Source organism: Papio anubis, chromosome 8, assembly GCF_008728515.1.
Source record: "Papio anubis isolate 15944 chromosome 8, Panubis1.0, whole genome shotgun sequence".
NCBI classification, from domain to species: domain Eukaryota; kingdom Metazoa; phylum Chordata; class Mammalia; order Primates; family Cercopithecidae; genus Papio; species Papio anubis.
Window position 1 is genome coordinate 94603351 of NC_044983.1, and position 23700 is coordinate 94627050.

At 35.4% G+C, this 23700-nt stretch overlaps 1 protein-coding gene and 1 pseudogene across 1 annotated transcript in view; one reads left to right on the top strand and one right to left on the bottom strand.

Moving 5' to 3' along the window:
• Positions 1–23700, top strand: part of VPS13B (vacuolar protein sorting 13 homolog B) — an 876795-nt gene that overhangs the window by 202853 nt on the left and 650242 nt on the right. The gene's annotated exons all lie outside the window — the stretch shown is intronic.
• LOC108587112 lies at positions 8800–9552 on the bottom strand (annotated as a pseudogene).

The window sequence follows — 23700 nt, forward strand, 5'->3', positions numbered from 1 at the left end:
TGTGTTCCAAACTGTTTGATATTTTAGCTTCGAAATTTAACATCCTAACAAAAGTCATGTGACATCAGCAGTGAGGTGCAATGAGAGGTCTCTCAGGAATACTCTTAATAGAAAGGAAGACTTTGGGTCTGTGAGGTTGTGTGGGCTTGAATGTGATTTTTATTTGATATATGAGCTGTGACATAACTGTTGCTTGACTGAGATGTGCTTGTAAGTGCTGTACTATGCAGATGGGTTTTTTTTTTTTCTGAAACAAAGCCAAAAATAAAATCTTGAATGTGTTCATGTAGTGGGAAAAGAATACTTCATAGAAACATATGGAAACATTTCTAAGTTTTTTTTCATTATATGAACCTTTTACTTTCTAAGCATTTTTATGATTGTTCAAGTTAACATGTCATTTACCTCATATTTTCCAAGTTTAGTGAGACATGGGAAATCTTATAGTACTGAGATGTTTGCCAGATAATTTTTAGGAATGCACATTTTTGGATTAGATGAAATGATTATTAGAAAATTAGGATTGAATAATGGGTTTATTTTTCATTAAGTTATTAATCATAAGACTATAGCTAATTAATTATATTCATATGATGGGATTTGGTGGGGAGATGTATTGAGTGGTTATTTTCTTTTTACTCACTTTTAAATTATTAAAGCATAGGACAACATTAAAGGAAATCATAAAAGGAAAAAGATACAAGTATGGCATGACTGTTTTTAATTTTTCACGTTCCCTTCCAACTCATGTCTTCATATATAAATTTTTACATGGTTTTATTTATTATGTGTTTACTATTTTATGTTATGCTCTTCTTTTCATAACATTATGTTTTAAAATTTCTCTTTATGGTGGTCACATACCACTCTGATTGTCTCTCTCATTGTGGAAAGCATACAAATAGAAAATTTTCTTAGATTCAAAGTTCCTCCCAAGGTCTCATTTTATCTTCCTCTTTTCTGTCACAGAGAAATGACTTAGAATTATATACATGCTGCCTCTCCAGTTAGCTTTGATGCTGAGTCCAGTGTATGTTTTGTAGTTCTAACTTCCTGACTCTGTATTTGATATACGTAGAACTCTCTTCTGGTTTGTGGGCTCTTCTCCTTTGTCTTTTTATTGTTGGTCTTAAGAGAGTACACTGAGTAATCTCTTTCTCCTATGTTGCTTCAGCTACAACCTATTCGCTGACAACTGCTTCATTTAATGCTGTAGCCCAGAACATCTTCCTGAAACTGTTAAATTTAATTGAATATGCCAAGGTATCTAACACTCACTATATTCAGAAGGAAATTTAACTCTTATTTTCTAATCATAGCTAATTGTATCACAATTCACCCCTTGTTTTATGTAAAACACCTAGGGATTCTCTTTAATGTTCTGTTATTTCTTCCTGCTAAATCTTCCTGGGCTCTACTTTGTGTTACCATGCTTTTGTTTCTAATAGTACTGTTGTAATAGTATCTTTCCAAGTTCTCTCTTGTTTTTCTTTGCAATTCATTCTCTCCAATGCAGTCTCTGTGATCTTTCTAAAATGGAATTCTGATTGTATCCTTCAGTGGTTTCTCATTTGTCCTCAAGATAAAGTTGGAACTTCTTCCCATGTTAGTACATGGTCATTTCATGACCTTCTCTTAGACTCATTGTGGGAAACTTTCTTCCTCAAGCCTCTTTTTCCTTCCCTTTCCCCTCCCGTCCCCTTCCCTCCCCTCCCCTCCCCTGTCCTCTGTCTTTGATGGAGTCTCACTCTGTCGCCCAGGCTGGAGTGCAGTGGCGCCATCGCAGCTCACTGCAAGCTCTGCCTCCTGGTTCACGCCATTCTCCTGCCTCAGCCTCCCGAGTAGCTGGGACTACGGGCTCCTGCCACCATGTCCAGCTAATTTTTTGTATTTTTGTAGGGACGGGGTTTCACTGTGTTAGCCAGGATGGTCTGAACTACTTATAGTATACTTCAAGCCAAAACATATAGCCTCTCATACCTGCTTGCTGTTGCACATGCTACTGCATCTTCCTGCAACCTCTTGCCTACTGTCATAACCATTTCTTCTTGTGTGCTTAACCTATTTTCCATTAAGACATAGCTGAAGCTTCAGATCCTTCAGACTGCTTTAGGTGTACTTCTTTTAAGTTCCCAGAGTATGCTATCTAACATGTTGTGCCAGTTATATAGTATATGCCTTACATACTTTTAAATTGAATTATTTAATATTATTCCACTGACATCTTTTTTAAAAGAAATTCATTAACACTTGAAATGTAGGTGATTTATTATTGTTCTTAGATACAACATTTTGTATCTTCATGCATGTTGATATTTTTAAGTTACTTTCCTGCAAAAATTTCTGAGAGCACAAATATTGGGTCAAAATTAGGGACACTTCTTATGATTCTTGGGCGTTGCCTTTCAGGTAATGATTCTTAATATCAATCTTGCCTAAATTACATGTTATAGGTATAGTAATCTTCAGAAAGCAAGACTCTTGGTACTGATAGCATTTTCTCTGTGTAAATAAATTTTTAAAAATTGATACATAATATTTTACATGTTTATGTGGTATATGTAATATTTTGTTGCATGCATAAAATGGGTAATAATCAGGTTAGAATATGTGCACTATCCATGACCTTGAGTATTTATCATTTCTATATGTTGAGAACATTTCAGTTTCTTTCTTCGAGTTACTTCAAAATATACACCGTTGCTATTAGCCTCCCTACTCTGCCATCAATATTAGAACTTACACCTTCTGTCTAACTGTATGTTTGTACTCATTGACCCATTTCTCTTCATCTCCTGCAACTCATCCACACGCTTTTCCCAGCCTTTGGTATCCATCATTCTATTGTCCACCTTCGTGATATCAACTTTTTTAGCTCCCACATATGACTGAGAAAAAGAAATATTTTATCATTAAGAAAAACCTGATCTTGAACTAATATTAATTTTTGTATTCAATAAACATATCTAGACACTGTTGTATGTTTATCTCTATACCAGGCACTGGGAACACATATAGTAAAATTCTTCCACTCCCTGTGTCGTTCCTTGGTTATTTTCAACATCGATTTCTCAAGAACTCTGAAAATTAACATACATAATAGAATTCATACATGTTTATTGTACTCATTGGAGCTGCCTGCTAAATATGAAGAAAAATCAATGTTATATTTAACCTATTAATGCCATAAGTGTAAAAGATTTTGTTTTTTTATATTTTAGGGAATGGCTCAATTACTTGAAAAACTGCCTTTTCCCATATTAACATTTTTGCTTTTATCTTTTAGATTTTAGGAAGGTTTTTAAAATTAGGATCAGATTTTAATAATGAGTAGCAAAAATGAGGTGCTTTTTTTTTGGAAAATATAATTAGTAGACTCTTGAATGAAGTTCAGTTTTATTTTTTAACAAGTTGAATGATTAGGATTTATAATATAGTTTATTTGTGTGTACTTCTTAAACTGTTCTGGTTTGTTTCATATATCCATATTAAAATATAAGTAGTAGATGGTTATAGTATTTCTTTGTATATGATATCCACACAAGAACTCTTTGTACTGTTGGTGGTACTGTTATACAGTTCCACACTACAGTAAGTAAATATATTACCTCAACCATTAATCAGCCTACCATTGCCATTGATGACCCAATGCTTAAGTTGTAACACTATGCTGCTGACCCAGACTCAGGGGGCTTATTTTTATTTTTTGATGCATTGCTGTAGGCAATTTTAAGGGTGTGGAACCAAGCCATTTTCTCTCTTGGACTCATTTCCACTTTTATTTCCTATGGGAGGCTTAGCCTTCCTTTCAAATATTTGAATTTCTAAATTGTTCACCTATTCTGTGATTACTAGGTGGAGGAGTAATGCCCATTTTAACATACTGAATTAAAAGAATAAAATGGCTTAACTCTTCTCAGAAAATAGAATGGCTTAGCAATTCTCAAAATTAAAATTTTGTAATTTGTGAAATGCTTTTCTTATAGACACTTTATTTTTTGTATGTGTTTTTCATGGATTACTTTTATTTTGTGCTTATGTGCTAGGAATGTTTGGCTTGGTTTTTGTCCCTAGAGAGTGCAGTTGAGAACTGACAGGTTATATGAAGTTGAAAAGAAATTTAATGAGTTGTAAAAACCAGTGTTTCATTTTTCCTTGGTAACTAATATGTACTTGTGAGGAAGTGTCCAAAAAAATTTAAAATGAATAGACCTTCAGGTAGCCTAGAAACTTTCAATTTTAACATTAATGAATGTATCTCAAAAACAAAAATAATTTTATTCCCTAGGAAAAATAAAGTTATTTTATTTTTAGAATGTGGATGTTTGGGGCTTGAATTTGCTGGCCATAGTTATCCAGTCTCACAGATAAAATATATGTAATCTATATAGTTTTAAAGTGTTTTTTTTTTTTTTTTTTTTTTTTAAACCTCACTTTTAGTTTGTTTCCTTTCTTCATCAAGAAATTGATGGAACATCCTACTTGTACCAGGTACATTATAAGGCACTGGGGTTTTTAATGTGAAGAAGGTACAGATTGCAGGAGCTCCATCTTTAATAGGGAAACAGACATATAAGCACATAATTATAATAGTGTGTGGTAAGTACTGCTGGATGTTCAAAAGGAAGCCATAAGAAAAGAGCAGATGATTATATTTGAAGGCTTGAGGGAAGAGTTGACATTTTGTGGTTAGGGTGTGTGTGTGTGTGTGTGTGTAAATGTTAGTGGAGGATGAGGGTGGTAGTAAGCTCATTCATCACATGTTTCATATAAAATGAATCTTCTGTGCACTGTTAAAAATGACATGTTATTTGTAGGTATAAGGAGTGATTTTTGAAATGGAAACAGGGCTGGTTAGGTTCTCCAGAAAGCTGACCCTGAGATGGAATTAGGACTGCAAACTGCATACTAGTGAGCAACACCTGTGAAAAAAAAAGGTTGGAAACAAGATTGGATGGAAAGAGTCATCACATTGTGAAGGTGATTTTGCAAAGTCTCTGGGCAACCCATTAGGGACCTCTGGAGCAAAGGTTGTTGTAATATTCCTGCATTAGTGGAAATGACTAGGACCTTCTACCACCATTATTCAGGCATTGGCTCTGGGCTTCTCCATGAGGAGAATGCTCTTGGCTGAAAAGCTGAAGTCAACTTTATAAAAGCTAACAGCTGAAGACTGTCAACTAATCATGCTCCTTGTAGCCAGGCAATGTGTTCGTAGTTGAAGGTGGGGGTGGACTTTGGTATGATACTAATTATTCATGGATGGATTGATTGATTGATTGATTCAGTCAGTGTTAACAGTTTGACACTATGTGCTAGGGTTAGGACTGGGCATGGGTGATATGAACAAAACAGACATGTCTCTGTTCTCATGTAGAGCAAAGGTATGGAAGAAGAATTTTCTAAGCAAACCGAAAATCTGATATAAAGGAGTTGTTATGGGCAAAACCTTGGCTTAAAGGAGAGATAGAAGGCCACTTTGGTTAGAGAATTCTGAGATTAAAAAAAAAGAGAGTGCAGGGAAACGAGGTCAGAGAGTTTGGTAGATGTCATATTCTAAAGCCTTGCAAGCCACAGTAAGAATTTTGGATTTTGTTCAAATAGCATTGGGAGGCCTGTTGGAGGGTTTTAACCAAAGGAGTGATACAATTTGACTTATGGTTTAGGAAGTTTACTCCTGCTTACCTGTTTCCACATTCAGTAGGCATAATGCAAATATATATTCACTTCTCACTTAAGACACACAATGTTGTCACTTGGAGAATTCTTTGATATCACCAGTAATTGTGTAACATCTGCAGAAAACACACATTAATTACATTATTAGAGTTTATTTTTCCCATTTTCTGTGTTTCTGTAGTAACTCATTAACCAGTTATTTTGCTTCTAAGTAACTATTACTGAATTGTAAGAGCTATATTAATTTAGTTTTTAGTTGAGTAAATAGAACTTATGATACATGTTTGTATTTTTTGCCTATTCTTAGCTCTGAAAAAAGTAAATAAATGCTTGTGTAGGAATTTTATTTAGGCATTTTAAGCTCTTCATGTGAATATCTTGAGTCGTTAAAGTTTAGTCCCTCACTCGATCCATACGACTCTCTGTTGTAGTACAGGACATAGTTGAAAGCTCCCAGGTTTCCTGCACATAGCAAGGACCTGCACAGTGCTGCCTTCTAGAACTGCTTGTATTTTCCTTGAGGTCAGAAGTCCTCCTCCCACAGGAAGTTTTAGATCTCGTTCCCCTCCAAAATACTGACTTGCCTAATTGAAAGTTATTTTACTCATGTTGATTCTTATTTAAGACTTGTAATTGTGTATGAAAACTAGATTGCAGTTCTGAGAAATGTCTTCTCAATGCCCAAGTTTGAACCTTGGCCACACCATTTGTTAACCATATGATTTAGGGAAGTATCTTTACCTCTTTAAAAATCAGTTTCCTCCTCTGTAGAATGATGAACACTGGTAGTACTTGCCTTATAGGAGTATAGTGAGAAGTAAGTGAAATAATATAGAATGTCTGGTATACCATGACTGTTCTATAAATGGAAATTGTTAAAGTTTTACTGTTACTTTTAATGGGATTATTACTTTATTAGGGATACTAGAAATGCAGATTCAAGTTGGGCATTCATCTGAAATCTACTCTGGTTTCAGCTTTGGCCTTGGCCTTTGGGAAGTTGAATAGCAGAATTGTCACTTCAGTGTCATTTCTGGCATTCCTGAATTTGTGTGTGAAAATGCTTACCATTATATTTAATAGCCTAACATTACTTTGATAAATGAGGCATGTCATTTGGACTTTTTGTTAATGTTTCAGTGTTTATTTTTAATTACAGGTAAGCATTCTAAATGTAACAGACAATGAACATATGCTCATAGGCTTTATGTGTTAAAGTTCTGTCAATAAGTTAAAGTATAAATGTTTATCACCAGAGTAAAATACTATAATTGTCAATAATTGTAGAGCTGTTAGTTTCACGTATAGAAATCATGATTTCACAAGTTCAATGATTAGGTCAGGAGATTGACAGTTAACACAAATACTAACCTAGTACATTCTTTTTTCTTGTTAGCTGGATATATTTCTTTTTTTTGTTTTCTTTGTCACAGAACACTATTTATAGTAGAGGAAACTGGCATTGCAGTCTGGTGGTATAATGGCTTGTTCACATAAACCAGTACATGTTCATCGTTTAGTACCGAAAGCCCTAATGGCACATACCCTATTAAAATTTAGGGCATCTCCAATATTCTCTCTCTGTTTTTCTTTGTCATCTTTTCTTTTCTTTTTTTTTTTTAAATAAATCTTTTCAAGGTTTGTCTAAAAGAAGGCCATATAGGTTCTTGGCTAGCAGAAGATAATTCAGAACAGTTGTTGCACAGTTGGACGGTCACCTTCATTTTTTTCCCAACTCATTTTTATTAAAAAACTAAAAAAATGCTCCAACTATCAGTTTTACAAAATCTTTAAGGGAAACACAAGAGCAAAGGTGCTGAGGTAAAAAACACCTGAGGTAGGTTTTTCTGTGTGTTTTTCTCATTTAAAAAATTTAATGCCCTGGGCCAACAACCTTGTATAAATTGCTACTTTCCTCCACATTTTTAAGAAAAGAGCGATATTTTTGCTCCATACCGATGGCTTATACGCAAAATGCAAAAAGACAGAAATACATTCTTTCATTGTGGAATTTTTTTCTTTGTTTGGTTAATTGGTTGGTTTGATGGGTTCCTGTTTTCCTCTTCCAAAATGCTAGGACAAGTACTATTGACTCTTGTTCTTTTTGTTGCTTTTGTGTGATGGGATACTCAGATGGCAGCTTTCCTACTGAGGGGGAGGTGGGGGTGGGGGAGTGGGGGTGGGGGAGATGCTGTGAATGGGATTGAGATGAAGGGATAAGGGGAATTCAAAGAATGGAGATGGAGAAATGGGGAGGAGGGAGGGTGGGAGAGATAAGCAGAGAGAGAATTCTCTGGCAGTATGCAAAACCAGTTTAAAACCATTGAAGCAAGAGAAATGGATCTTATAAATAGAACCAAGGCACAGGAGTGACACACAGTTTCCTCTTCAAGGCGGGTATCCCTCCTGTTGACATACAGAATGATCCAAGTTGCTGTGAGTGTCCTTCTGACGATTTCCCCTGGGTGAATTTTGTGTGGGTGGCCTCTAAGCTCTTCTGTACACCGTGAACCTTCCAAAGAAAGACTATAAAGTCTAGAAAAGCCTGCTTTCTCTTTAAAAAGAAAAAAAAATTAGTAGTTGATTGAAAATTGGAATTAGTTATTTAATATATTATTTCTCAAATATATTACCACTGCAGGCACCCTGTGTAACCCACAGGCCACATATCTTAATGTCCCCTACTAATATGTACACACATACAGAGATTTGCCACAAAAAAGGGTGTGCATTTTGTTTGGCTTTGAAGTTCACCTATGTTACTTCAACCAAAAGGGATAGCGTTGTGGGAGTTAAGGAGAGATCTGAGTGGATGGTGAAGTGGATTGCTGAAGCCTGCAGAAGCCCTGGGAGGCAGGAGGCAGGGCCTGGAGGTTCTGGCAAACCTGGCTGACCTTCCCCACCCCTTCTTGGCCCCTGGGATTCTCAGGGCCTCTACAGAGTCCCCGGCCCCCTTCGCAGACTTCCCATTCCTCAGATGGTCTTCACTTTGCTCCGTATCTGGCTGGCTGTGTTTGGTCTCATTTTGTCAGGTGTCAGAAGGCCTCCATTCATCTATTGTTTTGCTGGTGCCTGTGGGAGGCCTCACTTGCGCTGTGAGGCGACTCCCTGAGGGTATTTCTACTCCTGCTGTTTCACCTGTTGTACAGTTTTCCTGATCTTGTGCTGTGCAGTCTGGCTAGCAAAGAAGTGCCCGATAATTCTGACGATCACTTCCTCATTTTCGTGAGGCACAATGACTTCTGCACTGGTTAAGTTCTGTGGTTCATTCACGGTCTTGCTACCTTTGCCAGTCACCTGGCCAGCTGTGGGAGAGGGCACTCTGATATGGGCTTCCAGCTTCACTTCTTTGGGGTTAAAGAAGTTTTCTTCTTTCAGTTTCCCGAAGATCCGTCCCTGGGCTTTGATGGAGGCTCCGGCGAATCTTGCCAGCTGTTTGATGTGTGCCCCTTTCTTCCCGATGATGGTACCCACAGCCTGGGTTAGGATGAAGAGATTCACAATCTCCTGTTTTGGAGAGTGATGATGCGGGAACGGGCCAAACTGGTGATGAGGGTACAGGCTGGAGAAGTATCCGGAGTGGGTATTAACAGCCAGCATATCATTTTCAAAAGCCTCACGCAGCTTCTTCATAATCTCTATCTCAGCACTGGCACAGGCCTCTACTGTGCCCTTCACGGTGATGGTTCTTTCTGGGTTGTATATGCTCAAATCCTGCAAGGAGGAGATTGTTATCTTGGTCCCTGTTTCATGTTCAATTTTCTTCACATTTCTGCCTTCTTTTGCAATCAGTCTTCCAACCAGCCCATTGTGGGCCATGATTTTCAGAGGAATCTCTTCGGCTGGTTTGGTCTCATCTGCCTCTTTCTGCATGATTTCAAGAATTGTGTGGCTGTGACATGCTTCAGAAGTCCCCTCTGGGGTGGCATGAATGGTGACAGGCTTCTCTTCAGCTCCAGAGTTCTCTTTTCTGTAGATGTCTAGCTGGGACTGGGTCTACTTAGTGAGGTTCATTATGGTCAAGCCCTCCTTTCCAATCATGGCACCAAAAAACTGGGTGGGATCTGCAGCGGGAAATCTGTCTGGCCTGAGAAGAGTCTCCAGGGCATGGCCTTGCTTCTGGGAAGAGTGGTCCCCACCCTGGGCTCGCTGAGGGGGTGAAGGGGAGCTCACCTCTTCATCCAGGGTATAGGAAATCTTGAAGGAGTAGTTCTCAATCTGACGCCCACTTAGCTTCTTCATGGCTATTTTGCTGCTTCTCTTGTTGCATATGTGACGTTGACATCAGCAGTTTCTGTGTCTGTGTTGACTTGTTCCACATTCTCCACTGTCCCGTATTGAGCCAAAAGTGCATCCAACACCTCCCACCGAAGGTGAGGAGGTATGTTTCAAATCTGAATTTTCCTGTTCCTTACCTTTTTAGAGACTGAGTAATCAACCATGATTTTCCCATGCAATTCCACTTTACCTTGGCCTTGCCGCCGCCCCGCACCCACTCCACAAGTCGGTTGGGAAGGGGCTCCTGCGAGGCCGGGTTCAGCCAGGCTGGGAGCAGAGTCTTGTGCTGGCTAGAGTTGGGTAGTGCGCGTGCGCGAGTTCCTAGTACATTATTAACTTTATGAAAGTCTTTGTAATTTTTCTAAGTCAAAATGTTCATAAACATTTAAATAAAAATAACACATTAGTAAAGGTTGCATTATATCATATCCTGATTATTTGTATAATTTATAAAATTGTTTAATGTACAAGCATTAATAAAACATTTAAACTATATACATTTTCTATTTAATTGCAACAAGTCTCTCAAAATAATGCCCTATTTGGGATTTATTCACATTTATAAGATTGAATTAAAGGGAGAAATAGAATGTTCCAGGAAGGAGAATAAAATGATTAATAGTATCCAAGAAAATAATCCTTGACTCAAATATAATAATGAAAAAATATGAAGAGTATGAAAAGAAGAAAGTGTTAGAGAAAAATTAGGTCATCTAGAACACACCTTACTTTCTCAGTAATCCTAAAATAACAGACTTTTACAAGAGTGCTTTACAAACATTTCTGTGTAGATTTTTAATTAACGAATTGTTGGTATAGAGGAAAGAAAATGTAGTAAGTTGCTAGAAGTATCAACATCTTCAATGCTACCAAAAAAGTCTTGCTCCCGCATCTCTTTCAGCTGAAATTGAACACCTTCTTTGTCACTACAGATGTGTAGAGACTATAGTAATAATGTAGCAGCTGACAGCAGGTGAGAAATTGAGTACCATGCTGTCATATTAAAAATCAACTCTTAATATGCTTAATAGAAACTTACCTTGAAAATTTATTTTAAATTAGATTCTACATTTATCTTTGTATTCCAAAAAGTCATTCTGTAATGATGATATTTGGCTTTTGCCACAGCTTAGTAGTGTGCTGTATTTTAACAATATGGAATGTAGTAAAATCTATACCTTTTCTTCTGTGTGCCTATCATATTTATTAATTTACCCAAATTATACAGAATGTTGGGTAAGTTTAGAGGAAAGTATATTTAATAGCAAAATCCTGTGTTTTCAGCCTTAATTTTTTTAGAGGCTAGTTTCTATTTTAATTAATAATTTAGTAGGCTGCATATTATATATAAAATTTAAACAAGTTTTTATGTTTCAACATAGAGGAATTGCCAATTATTTTCTTCTTAACTAAGTGATGCATTACATTAAATCCACTGAAGTACGTTTCAACATAATTTACACAAATAAGTACTACCATATAAAAAATTTCCGCCTGTAATCCCAGTACTTTGGGAGGCCGAGGCGGGCAGATCATGAAGTCAGGAGATCGAGACCATCCTGGCTAACATGGTGAAACCCCGTCCCTACTAAAAATACAAAAAATATTAGCCGGGCGTGGTGGCAGGCACCTGTAGTCCCAGCTACTTGGAAGGCTGAGGCAGGAGAATGGCGTGAACCCGAGAGGCAGAGCTTGCAGTGAGCTGAGATGCACCACTGCACTCCAGCCTGGGCAACAGAGCGAGGAGACTCCGTCTCAAAAAGAAAAAATTTTTTTTCAGTGTTATTTCATTTTCCTTCAGTTCTTTCATGAGATAGTTATTAGAACCACTTACTGTGAATTAGAGATAATAGAGACATAAAACAAAAATGTGCTTTTTTCCCCTCTACAGTAGAAAACAATGGTAACCACTTATTTATTTCATTGTCAATCAATGAAAATAGAATAGTGTCTACTGGAGATGGGTGTGGAGATCTTAAAGTTTAAAAACAGCTGCATAGTATCCAAATAAGTAATATAGGATGTATTGTAACAATGCAAGAACTGGTTTGATTTAATTAACTGTGGTTTAATATGTTGTGCATCTCACTCATGGTAAACCATGGTGACATTTACTGGCTGATGCTTCAAAGCACTACTGTTTTCCATCTACTGTCATTGGTCAGTTGTGTTGTGGAGGCATTATATAAGGTCTGGAAAACAGTTCTGAAGGATTTTGCTTTAATGATAGGTGTAACATCTAGTCCATTTGTTGATGTCATTTTTTTTTTTTTTTTTAAAGACAGAATCTTGCTCTGCTGCCCAGGCTAGAGTGCAGTGGCACGATCTTGGCTCACTGCAACCTCAGATTCCTAGGTTCAAGCGGTTCTCCTGCCTCTGCCTCAGTCTCCTGAGTAGCTAGGATTACAGGTGTGTGCCACCACACCTGGCTAATTTTTGTATTTTTAGTAGAGACAGGGTTTGGCCATATTGGCCAGGTTGGTCTTGAACTCCTGGCCTCAAGTGATCCACCTGCCTTGGCCTCCCAAAGTGCTAGGATTATAGGCATGAACCACCGTGCCTGACTTGCTGATTTTAATTTGATGTAATCTCTAAACTCTGTTCTTAATGACTTTAAAGTTTGAAACTGTAATGGTTTTACCAAGTAGCTTTTAAATGATGTTTCCTGAAGCAGAGAACAGATAAATTTGAATGATATGTTTCCAACTACAGACAGCAGTGATCTTCATGTCCTATTACATTCACCCTATAAAATCACCTGGATGTTTTTAAAAAGGCAAGTGGAGAATGGAGAAAAAAGAGGCATTGCTCATGTGATATGTGTAGTGTTCTGAGATTTCTTACATTTGATAATGCTATGGTAGTTATCTTAGATGTAAAGTAGTTTCAAAAATTCCAGTTCTGTAACCACATCTGATATGGTTTAGCAGTGTCCCCACCCAGATCTCATCTTGAATTCCCGCGTGTCGTGGGAGAGACCTGGTGGAAAGTCTTTCCTGTGCTGTTCTCATGATAGTGAATAAGTCTTACAAGATCTGATGGTTTTAAAAAGAGGCGTTCCCCTTCACAAGCTCTCATTTTTTACCTGCCACCATCCATGTAAGATGTTACTTGCTCCTCCTTGCCTTCCCCCATGATTGTGAGGCTTCCCAAGGCACATGGAACTGTAAGTCCAATTAAACTTCTTTCTTTTGTAAATTGCTCAGTCTTTATCAGCAGTGTGAAAATGGAATAATACAACACCTTAACTTTTGAAGTAAATGAGATGCCTGATGGTATTTTCCCCCAAGTATTTTGTGTTTGCTTTTACAGGTACTTTTTGGATTACTTGATTAAAAATGCAAAAATTACTATAAAAATAGAGGATTATATCTCTTTAACATATTATCACTGTTATCTTTCAATACATTGACAATGCAAGGGTAATAGTTGAGGGTTTTTGTCCAAATGTTGGGGTAAGCAACCAGGCTAATGTAAAGTGGAGGCAAGGAAAATGTTTCAGTGAAAAGGAAAACAGGCCATGTAAATACATTGTCAGTGAAAAATAAGAAATGAATAAATAAACATTTAATAAAATTAATGACTGAAACAGAAAAAGTCACGAATGTTTTTGGATAATAGGCTATACCACAGGGATATAGAATTAGTTGAGAGGGTGGAACAGGAACCACCTGTTCCCCCAAAATTATTGAAATAAAGTAAAATAAATTTTAAAAAATTCATACAAAAAGAAAGTATTTGTTACCTGACCTGCATTATGCAATTTTTTTTTTTTTTTTTTTTTAAATTAAGAATGGCAAACTCCTTCTGAAACTCTTGATGGCCTTCAATTCTTCAATTTCAGGTCTTGCTGCTCTCATCCCTACTTCCTATAGGCAGTACTACCAGTAAGCTTCTGTAATAGGCCTCTAGGCAGTTCCAGTTCCTTTCTTAGGTTTGTAGGTCATGCTTTTCCATTGCCTGGAGTACTTCAATTTACTCTACCCTCACCCTCTTTTCTGGTTTACTTTTCTTTATCCTTGAATATTAATTCTATAGACCAGGATAGGGGTACCTTTATAGTTTCAAAGTGCCCTATACTTCCACTGTCATAGTACATATATTAATTGTACATTTCTCTAAGTTAGTGTAAGAGTTTGTGGGAGAGTGTGTATGTGTGTGAAAAGACAGTATCTTTAGTTAATAAGCACAAAATAAATATGTTTTGAATGAGAAGATTCTGGTTCTAGTATTTACTATTTTTAGATTTAGGAAACATTTATTAAATATTTAAATATTACTTCTTAGTCCACCCTGGGTCAGGGGTTTAGGGGAAAACTAATGGACACGGGGCAAGCTTAGGTGAAGGATGATGCTTGAGCTCAGCTGTGTAGGATGAGTTAATCTGGACCGAGTTGCTGATAAAAATAGAATAAATTTTGATAAGAACTTTTCCTCCAGTGTATTTTGGCATTGCTTTGTAGAATAAAAAATAAGTTAAAGGATGTTAGACTATAATAAAATTTATATTGAAAAAAACTTATGAGAAATTAACTTTATATGAAAATTCTAAAAAAGTCTGAAATGTACAGATGCTTCATGTTAATACTGACAGTTACTGGCTAGTTTATCTTATTTCAATTCATAATAAAAAAGCTAAAACAATTGTTTTTAAGCACTAACAGAATAACTGGGTCTTGGAAAATAAGTAGCATTATATGCAAAACGTGTAATATGCCAACTGGTGGCATTTTGCTTCCCTATAATTATTATCTAGTGAATGATAAGACTAGATTATCATTCTAGTGATATATCTAAAAATAAATTTCTTATTTATTTATATGTTATATGGTAAAACTTATATTTAGAATCTTACAAGGGAAAGGAAAAACATCTTTTCCCCCTCTCCAAAAATCTACTGAGAGAGGAAGGTATTTATTTGGCTTACCTGAATTACATAAGACAATATCTCAGACTTTCACCTGAGTAAGAATCACTTTGGTTCATGCTAAAATGCAGGTTCTTAGGCCAGTCCTGTTTTTGTTGGTGAGGCTCTTACATTTGACCTTTAATGAACATCCCAATGTTATCACATTCCAATGTGATAACAAATTGGAAAATAATGTGTATGTCAGTAATATGTAATTCAGATACTAACAACTGACCCTTATTCTCCTGGCCATTGAGTGGTGTGGCTGACACATTCTATGTAAATCTGAGGTTCTCAACAGGTTATATCCAATTCTGTCATAAATTTAGAGTAATCTTAAGTACATTGGATTAAATGTTGCTTATTGAATGCATGACATTTCACCTAGAATTCACAAAATCATTCAGATTACTTTATTCTTATCATCTGGGTACCCTACTTTGCTGAGCAAACTGTGTTACATTGGGTTTGTTTATTACAGTCTGTGCAAAAAGAAACATCAACAATATTACTATCATTTCACTTTGGTATTTCTGGTATTCCACTAATGCCTCATTTGTAATAGTTAGGTATATCTTTATCTTTCTAGTAAACTGTTTGGTTTTTAAAGAATAGACAATTTTAAAAATGTTGAAATATAGTATATATCCCTACCTGACTTTGTAGGGGATAACTTTCTTTTTAATCTTGGTTATTTCTTGATTATATGCTGCTTATAAAAAACACAAAGCTTAGACATTTACTTTGTTTTTTACCTTTTACAATTTTTGTTAAAGTAATACATATTCACTTTAATATGTGAAACAGTGCATTAATATGCACAGAAATATTTTTAAAAAGCTAATGTCCTTTCCATCCCTTTTTTTCCCACCTCACTTTCTTTATGCTGATACAAACAAACACATGTATAGGTTTGTGTTGAGTATGTATTTTAATGTGATTATTTGCATATTTTGGAACTTGCTTTTTAAAAACACCATGTTGTGGTGGTTGTTCCAGCGTAACTGTATAATTATAACTTATTCTTCTTAATAGCTGTGTACTATTCCATATGTGTAAGAGAGTATCATTATTTCTTCAGTAATTCTGTTTATGAACATTTAAGACCCTTTTTCGTTACTACTCATAATGGTGCAACAGATAACTTTGCTTATAGATCTCTATGCATTCATTTTCTTTCTGTTTTATTAAAGATGCAGGATTGTGGGTCAAAAATAATGTGTATTTCAGTTTAATGAATTTCCTTTATAAAATAAATAACATTTTATATACTTGTTATAAAAATAGACTATAGAATATGGAAAACACATAGAATGAAATAAAAAGCATCTATAAATCTACCATCAAAACACAATCAATGTGCTAACAAATTGGAAGTTACTTTTTCAATTGTTTGTAATTATTTGCTTCTTTAGAATTCATTACATCAATTGTGTTGTAATCCTGTAAGGTTTATTTTTACCACAAGGAAGATTTCACAGAGTAATTTCAAATTCTGAATTTTTAATTTTTTTTTTTTTTTTTTTTTTGAGACAGGTTCTTGCTCTGTCACCCAGGCTGGAGTGTAGTGATGTGGTCACAGCTCACTGCAGCTTCAATCTCCAGGGCTCAAGTGCTGCTACCTCCTCAGCCTCTTAAGTAGCTGGGACTACAGGTGCATGCCACCTCACCTAGCTAATTAAAAAAATTTTGTTTTTGTGGAGATGGGATCTCACTATGTTGTTTAGGCCAGTCCAAACTCCTGGGCTCAAGCGATCCTCCCACCTCAGACTCCCAAAGTGCAGGGATTTCAGGTGTGAGCCACAGTGCCAGGCCTAAGTATTTTTTTTAAGGCCCAAGTAGTTTGTTTTTAAGGCCCTTAAGTTTTAACTATAGATTTGTCTTTGTTGTTCCTACTTCTTTCACTTAAAGAGAACAGCTGAGAACTTCCAATGAAATTTGTAATATAATCTAAAAAGTGGAATATTGATAAAGGAAGAAAAAGTAGCCCTGAAATAGAACTGTGCAAGCTTGAGTACTAGGTGTGGCATCTACCTGATTAGACATGGGATTTTGGTTAAGTTACTTGATGTCAGAACCTCAGTTTCCTCCAATATTTCCAAATTCAGGTAATAATGACTTACATTTTAAGATAGTTATTTGCAGTTGAAGAAAAAGAAGCAAAAATATTAAATAGTATGTTGTTACTTAACTTGATTCTGTCTTAGAACCAAAAATGTCAGTTTTCCAAACTCAATATCAGAAAGTTTCTTTTTGCCTCCTTGCAGTCTATCCTGATCGTCATCCCCATAGGCAGTTCTTATTCTGATTTCTGTCATCATAGGCTCAGTTTTCTGATTCTCTAAGTTCATGTAAGTGGAACTATACAATATATACTCTTGTATCTGGTTTCTTTCAACAGAATGTTTATGTGGTTTATTGATGTTATATGAATATAACATATTTCTATGCTGTGCAGTATTATGCTATGTAAAATTAGTAAACTATTCTAATTCTAAACTAATGTTATTAGTAAAATTAGTAAACTATTCCACTAAGTAGGATAGATTAATAGGCTCTAAGTGAAAAACAAGTCTTCTTTTAGCACCACTTTACCTTTCTTTTTTAGAGAAGGATGTTTGTATTCATGTATGTGTGTGCATGTATATATGTTACTGATAGATGGATATATAGGTAGGTGAATAGGTAGAGTGGTAGTTTTGGTTTGAAAAATTGAGACGAATTCATATAAAACAACTATGAGTTATTACGTCTTGGGAAAATGGAGCATGTGAGACCCACCTTTTATATACTTTTAAAAACTCATGTAATTATGAGTTTTGCCTTTTATGTTTTGTGTCTTTCAGATGAGGGGAGGAGGAGCTATACCCCCTACCAAATAAATAAAAGCTTTTAAAATTACTTTTTTCTTTCTGCTCTGTTCCTTATTTCTACCGTCTCTCCAATTTTTTTTTCTAATTGTATGGGGAAATGTAGCCTTTAATTTAGCTCTTAACATTACAAGAGTTGCTCTTAACCTCCCATAAACAAGATTATTATGCCCATTATGGTTTTGGGGTGTGTGTGTGTAGTAGCTGGCTATTTCTGTCTATGATAATTTACCCTGTTCCCCCCATAACCTCCACTCCCAATGCATTTCCTTGAAGAGATCTTTTGAAAGTCCTGGTAGTTATTTACTAAATATAGTACTTTAAAGCAACGAGGTAGTATTCATTTAAGTAAGTGACAAATTTTTCAATATTTGGGAGTTAATATTTTAAACTCCCAAAATAAAGATTGATCCTTTTTGGCAATTTAACCAAACCTTCAATATTTGACTGTTTAAAGATAGATTTAGTTTCTGATGAGTGAGGGAAACGAATCTGAAAAAAATGATATACTTTGCTGTACTTTTGTCATCATAGTTTATAATCAAATCCTTGGAAACTAATAGCATTAGTAAACAACAAATAATTAGAAAATTAAAATACTGAATCATTAACAGATTGTTAGCAAACAATAGAAAATATTGGGGTTTTAAAAAAATGATACTGTTTACTATACTGAGGTAGTCAGCCTCAAAAGATGGCTATGAATCAGGCCTCCTAGTATTTATGCTCTTCTGTTGGCCTTTCCCCTTAAATCTGGGCTGTCCCTGTGACTTGCTTTTGACTTGCTTGTGGTAAAAGTGATACTGTTTGACTTCTGAGGACAGGTTATAAGGAGCCTTGCATTTTCCGTGCGAGTCACCTGGCATATGTGCTCTGGGAGAAGCCAGCCACCATATGTGAAGGCCAGTATCCCTGAAACTGCTATGTTGTGAGGACGCCTAAGCTAGTTACACAGAGAGGCTAATTGTAAGGAAGGAGAGAGAGAAATGCTTCTCTGACTCTCAGCTGTTGCAGTTCTTCCAGCTAAGTTATCAGACATATGAGTGACAAAACCATCTTGGATCTCCAGCTCGATTGAAACTTCAGATGATTCCAGCCCAAGCCACCATCTGATTGCAGCTACATGAGTGAGGCCAAACCAAGAACCACTCAGATAAGTCTAGAAAATTCCACAGAACTGTAAGAGAGAAATAATAGATTCTTGTTTTTAAACCTTAGTTTTGGAGGATTTCCATAGCAACAAATAACCAGAACAGGTATTTTTAATTAAAATTTGTCTTAAATATATTTTATCATGGAAAGGACCAAGATATTCTACTCATCCTCAGCATTTCACTCTTTTCTAGATGACAGTATTTTGAGCCAAGGGATATGATTTAAATAATTGACACAGAATTGCAGATAAAGAGAGGTTCTGGGGTTAAGAATCAGTTCAGCCAGAACCAATCTGAAGCATCTAAGGCTACTAGAAAGCTTTAAGGAGACATGAATCATACTTCAGGGACCCAACAGTAATGAGGGGGTTCAGGTTGAATGCAAGCATTTTCTGTTTATAGTTAAACAGAACAATATAATAAGATATGCAATAATTTAAAGAAATTAAATAAGTATAAAGCTTTCACTCTTTCCTCCTCATTTACTTTATTTCCTACTTTAGATGGCATTTTGGTGGCTCAGTTAAAATAATAAAGTTAGGCTTCATGTAAAGGGGTGGGATTTGTATCATATTAATGTGACTTCTAAGTCCCTTTATGCATTCCAGATAAGAGGAAATGTGAATCCCCTAATGCCAGAGCCTGCTGTTTTTTGATTACTAACTCTGACCTCAAAGTTCACATAGTATATTAGGCATAGTGCATTCAGCTCATTTTCTAAGTTATCTTTATGTTTTGTCAACTGCCAGGTGGACTCTGGGCATTTTTTGGGGAAATGTGGTTAAGGCAGCCATAATTAGCAACTGCTTGAAATACTTACCAGGTATTTTAAAGAATATTAATAAGACCTCATTTAATTTGGTTGGCAGCTCTTAGATGATTTCTACAGTGATCATGATCATGTCTTACATTTTTATATATTAGCTAGCCATTTAATAATGTACTTGAGAACTAAATATTTTAATAGTATTTCCTTACAGTCTGATACAGCGTGCAATGTTAGGTAGTTAAATGTTGTCTAATGCATAATTTTGAGCTCAATTAGCTTGAAATGGCAAGTTCATCTAAAGTACATATGAATAAAAGGGATTATAAGTATAGTGAAGTGTAACATAGAACTGGTAAATATTTTAAATATATGTACTCATTATGATTTGTAAATATTATAGCCAAAGCATGCAGTTGCAACAACTTCCAAAAATTAAAAACTATTTGAAAACTCTTTTTACATTTTACACTTAATAAACTAATTTGTACATAAACCACATTATTATTTATATTTAAAACTTAAAAAATTCACTTTCTCCAGCTATTCTAACAAGAACTTAATAAGTAGGCATTGCTTTTAAAATGACACAATCTACCAGTTATTTGGTAAAACTAGCATAATCATAAATTTCCCATCCATGCCTTTTCCAAAAATACTAACCCATATTGTTCTCTCTGGACCTGTTGTAGGGATGACTAATCCAACTGCTGAGGTCTCCCTTTATGTGTTTGATGGAACACTTGGCTTGCTGGACTACAGCTGTGTGTTTATGTGCAGTGCACACCTGCAGGGGCCTGACAAATAGCTGTAGTATGCAGAGGATACAAAATTACCCTGGCAGTGCTGCAAATAAGGAAGTTTCTGTTTTGAAGTCCATATGTGTGTGTGCTTGAGATGCCAGCTGGTGTATTTATGTTGCATGCACAGATGTAAAACTGCCAACTGATTTTATACCAAATAAAGTCTAATCTTTTTATACGTACTTTGTGTCAAAGTTATGAAGTGGTATGTAAGAATATTCTCATGACTTAGCTCTTTTAAAATAAAAACTGCTATTAAAAATATGAACTCATAATATCATTAGGAAAGAGAGGAAAAAGGATAGTGATAGAGATGGTATTTCTTAACTATTATCCTGTGTATAATAATGTTGTTATTACTATATCGTTAGATAAGTAAAGTTTTGATGTATTATAATCATGAATGATATATATTCTCTTTTGTGACTAGAGTCAGTCAGGTCTTTATGAAATCCCAATTTATGAATACTGAAATGTGAAAGACAAATTTATATAATTACTTGACTTGAAGGCTTTGGCTATTCTATTTTTCAAGTACATTTGATTTTAACAAGTTGAAAGGATGGTGCATTTTTTGCCATTTTTAGAATGTATTTAAATTTGTTCTGAAAGAAATATTAGTGTTTATAAATACCAGGGATAATATTTCCCAAGTCTATGGAAATTTTAAAACCAATATAAAAATAGTGGAAAAGCCAGTTATTCAAAAGAACCTTTGAAAGAAGCAATTGTTTTTGTTTCTTTTAATATGTCTTCTCTGACTAAATGAAGAAATATATTTTATTGACTGTGTCCGTCCCAAACAAGAATAATGATTTGATTATTAGATAATTGATCTTCAAATTAATATTTGCAAATGAGATACTGTATATGTTACTTAAGTGCAAATGTAGATTAGAGTGGAAGCTTTTTTTAAAAATTAGTGTTGGATATATTCATTTTCTCTAAGAACTATCATTGCTTATGAAGCAGTGATTTTTTCCATATATAATTGGTTTCTTTGTTTTCTTTTTCTTTCTTTGTTTTTTTTTGGAGATGGAGTCTCGCTGTTGTCAGCCCGGGCTGGAGTGCAATGGTGCGGTCTTGGCTCACTGCAACCTCTGCTGCCTGGGTTCCAGCAATTCTCCTGCCTCAGCCTCCCGAGTAGCTGAGATTACAGGCATCTGCCACCATGGCCAGCTAATTTTTGTACTTTTTTTTAGTAGAGGCGGGGTTTCACCATGTTGGCCAGGCTGGTCTCAAACTCCTGACCTCAGGTGATCCACCCACCTCGACCTCCCAAAGTGCTGGGATTACAGGCATGAGCCACCATGCCCGGTCCATATATAATTGGTTTCTAATATTAATGGATATGTTTCAGTTGAATCATTTTCAAAAGGATTGACTTTTACTATATTTGAAATATATGTACAAATTAAGAATTTTTAGACATTGCTTAACAATAGCTGTTATCAGAATTTGTTTTTGTTTTATTTATAACCTCTTTATTGTTTTGTATCATTTTATATGTATAGGTTTATAAGTATTTGCAAATGGAGGAAAGTAGTTCAAGTGCTTTTCAAAATCATGTTAACTTTCTTATTAGAAACTTTTAATGGTACTGTAAAAATATGTTGTCGTATATAATCTTGTATTCAGTTTTGCATTTGAAACACACTGAATTTGTCTTTCACGTAAGTATATCTAGATATATTGATTCTTCTGATATTAATGTAAGTTATAATTGAGTTCTGATTTTTTACTTATAGAATTGCCTTATCATAGTTCCTTATTTGACTGTATTTTACTGACATTTTGTATGCTTTCCTAATTATTATTTTTAGTGATAGTGTCAAACTTTAGTTTGTAATGCCTTTAAAAACTTACATAGTGTTTAATAGGCATGATTCCTTTTTCTTCAATGGTAGGCATGATGCCTTTTTTTGTCATAAAGGGATGTATATTTGCTATTTTTTCTAGCATAATTTTACTTGAACTTTCACTGTAATTAAATTTCAGCAAATGTGGGAAAGGCCTGAGCTTTTAGCATTGTCCCTTAGCCTTAAAGTCTAAATTTTGACTAAATCAGGCATCTTAATTCATGAAGAACGTTTGATTTGGAATAAGTTTTATATAATGAGACAGAAAGATGGACTAGAAACCACATCTCCCAATGGCTGACCTGAGGGACAAGATGTTATTGACAAAATATACAATTACTTGTATGATAAAAAGTGCATGAAGAAACCAAGTACATCAATTTCCCAAATGAAAGGTAGTATGGTATACTTGAATTAACTCTTGATCAGGAGACATACAAAATTCTAGCCCTGTAACACACAGTTGTATGTTATTAGACTAGTTTCCTGGAGCTTTAGTTTAGTTTAATTTTTCTACCAGAGAAAGGGGATAGTAATTCTGATTAATATTGATGTGAGTATTAATAATAAGATAATGGACATAAAGCTGTTCTGTGGTCAGAGTGTGGAGCATGTAGTAGATGTTCAATAATAGTTGACTTTTTTTTTTTAAAAGCAGTAGTAGTAACAGTTTGAAAAAGTTCATTACATAGGAAATATACATGTAAAGTTAACTCAGAAAAGGATAGGCATAAGAAAGCTTCACTGATGCCTTACGTTTTTTCCTGAAAATATATTTTAAAGAAAGGACCAAACCTCAAATTTTTACAGCTAAAAAAATCTTTTATTACTTATTTGAGAGATTATGTTCAATACATTGCTTGGTTATTTAGTGCTAGGGCCAACTGCCTTTAGTAGGATATCACTTCAAACACTGCTGCCGCCACTGCAGGTTGCAAGCACATGATTGAAGGCTTCTAGTTCTCAGCTCATGCCCAGATGTCTTTCAATAACTATAGCCAGTAATTTCTTCAAATTGCTCACTTTATCAGCAGCACATGTCATCAATCCTGAAGTGGTTGGTCAAGTCAACTGCAGAATCTTTAGCTTATAGACACAGCTGCAAACAGGTGAACAGGCAGAAAGTAATTTGTGCAGCTTGGTGGCTGTCAGACGAAAGACAGACAATCTGTGTTTAAAACAGATTGCAGGCCCTGTATGGGCCAGACAAAAGGGATTTCTCCAACTGCAAATAATTCTAAGGTTAACATATTTTCCTTTCTGCCATTAGGTGATTTGTTAAAATTGGAAACAATGAACATTATAAATCTACACAGAAACTGGAGACAAGATGAAAGAGAAAATCAGATCACTAAATAGGTTTACATTTGTCTTTCCAAAGA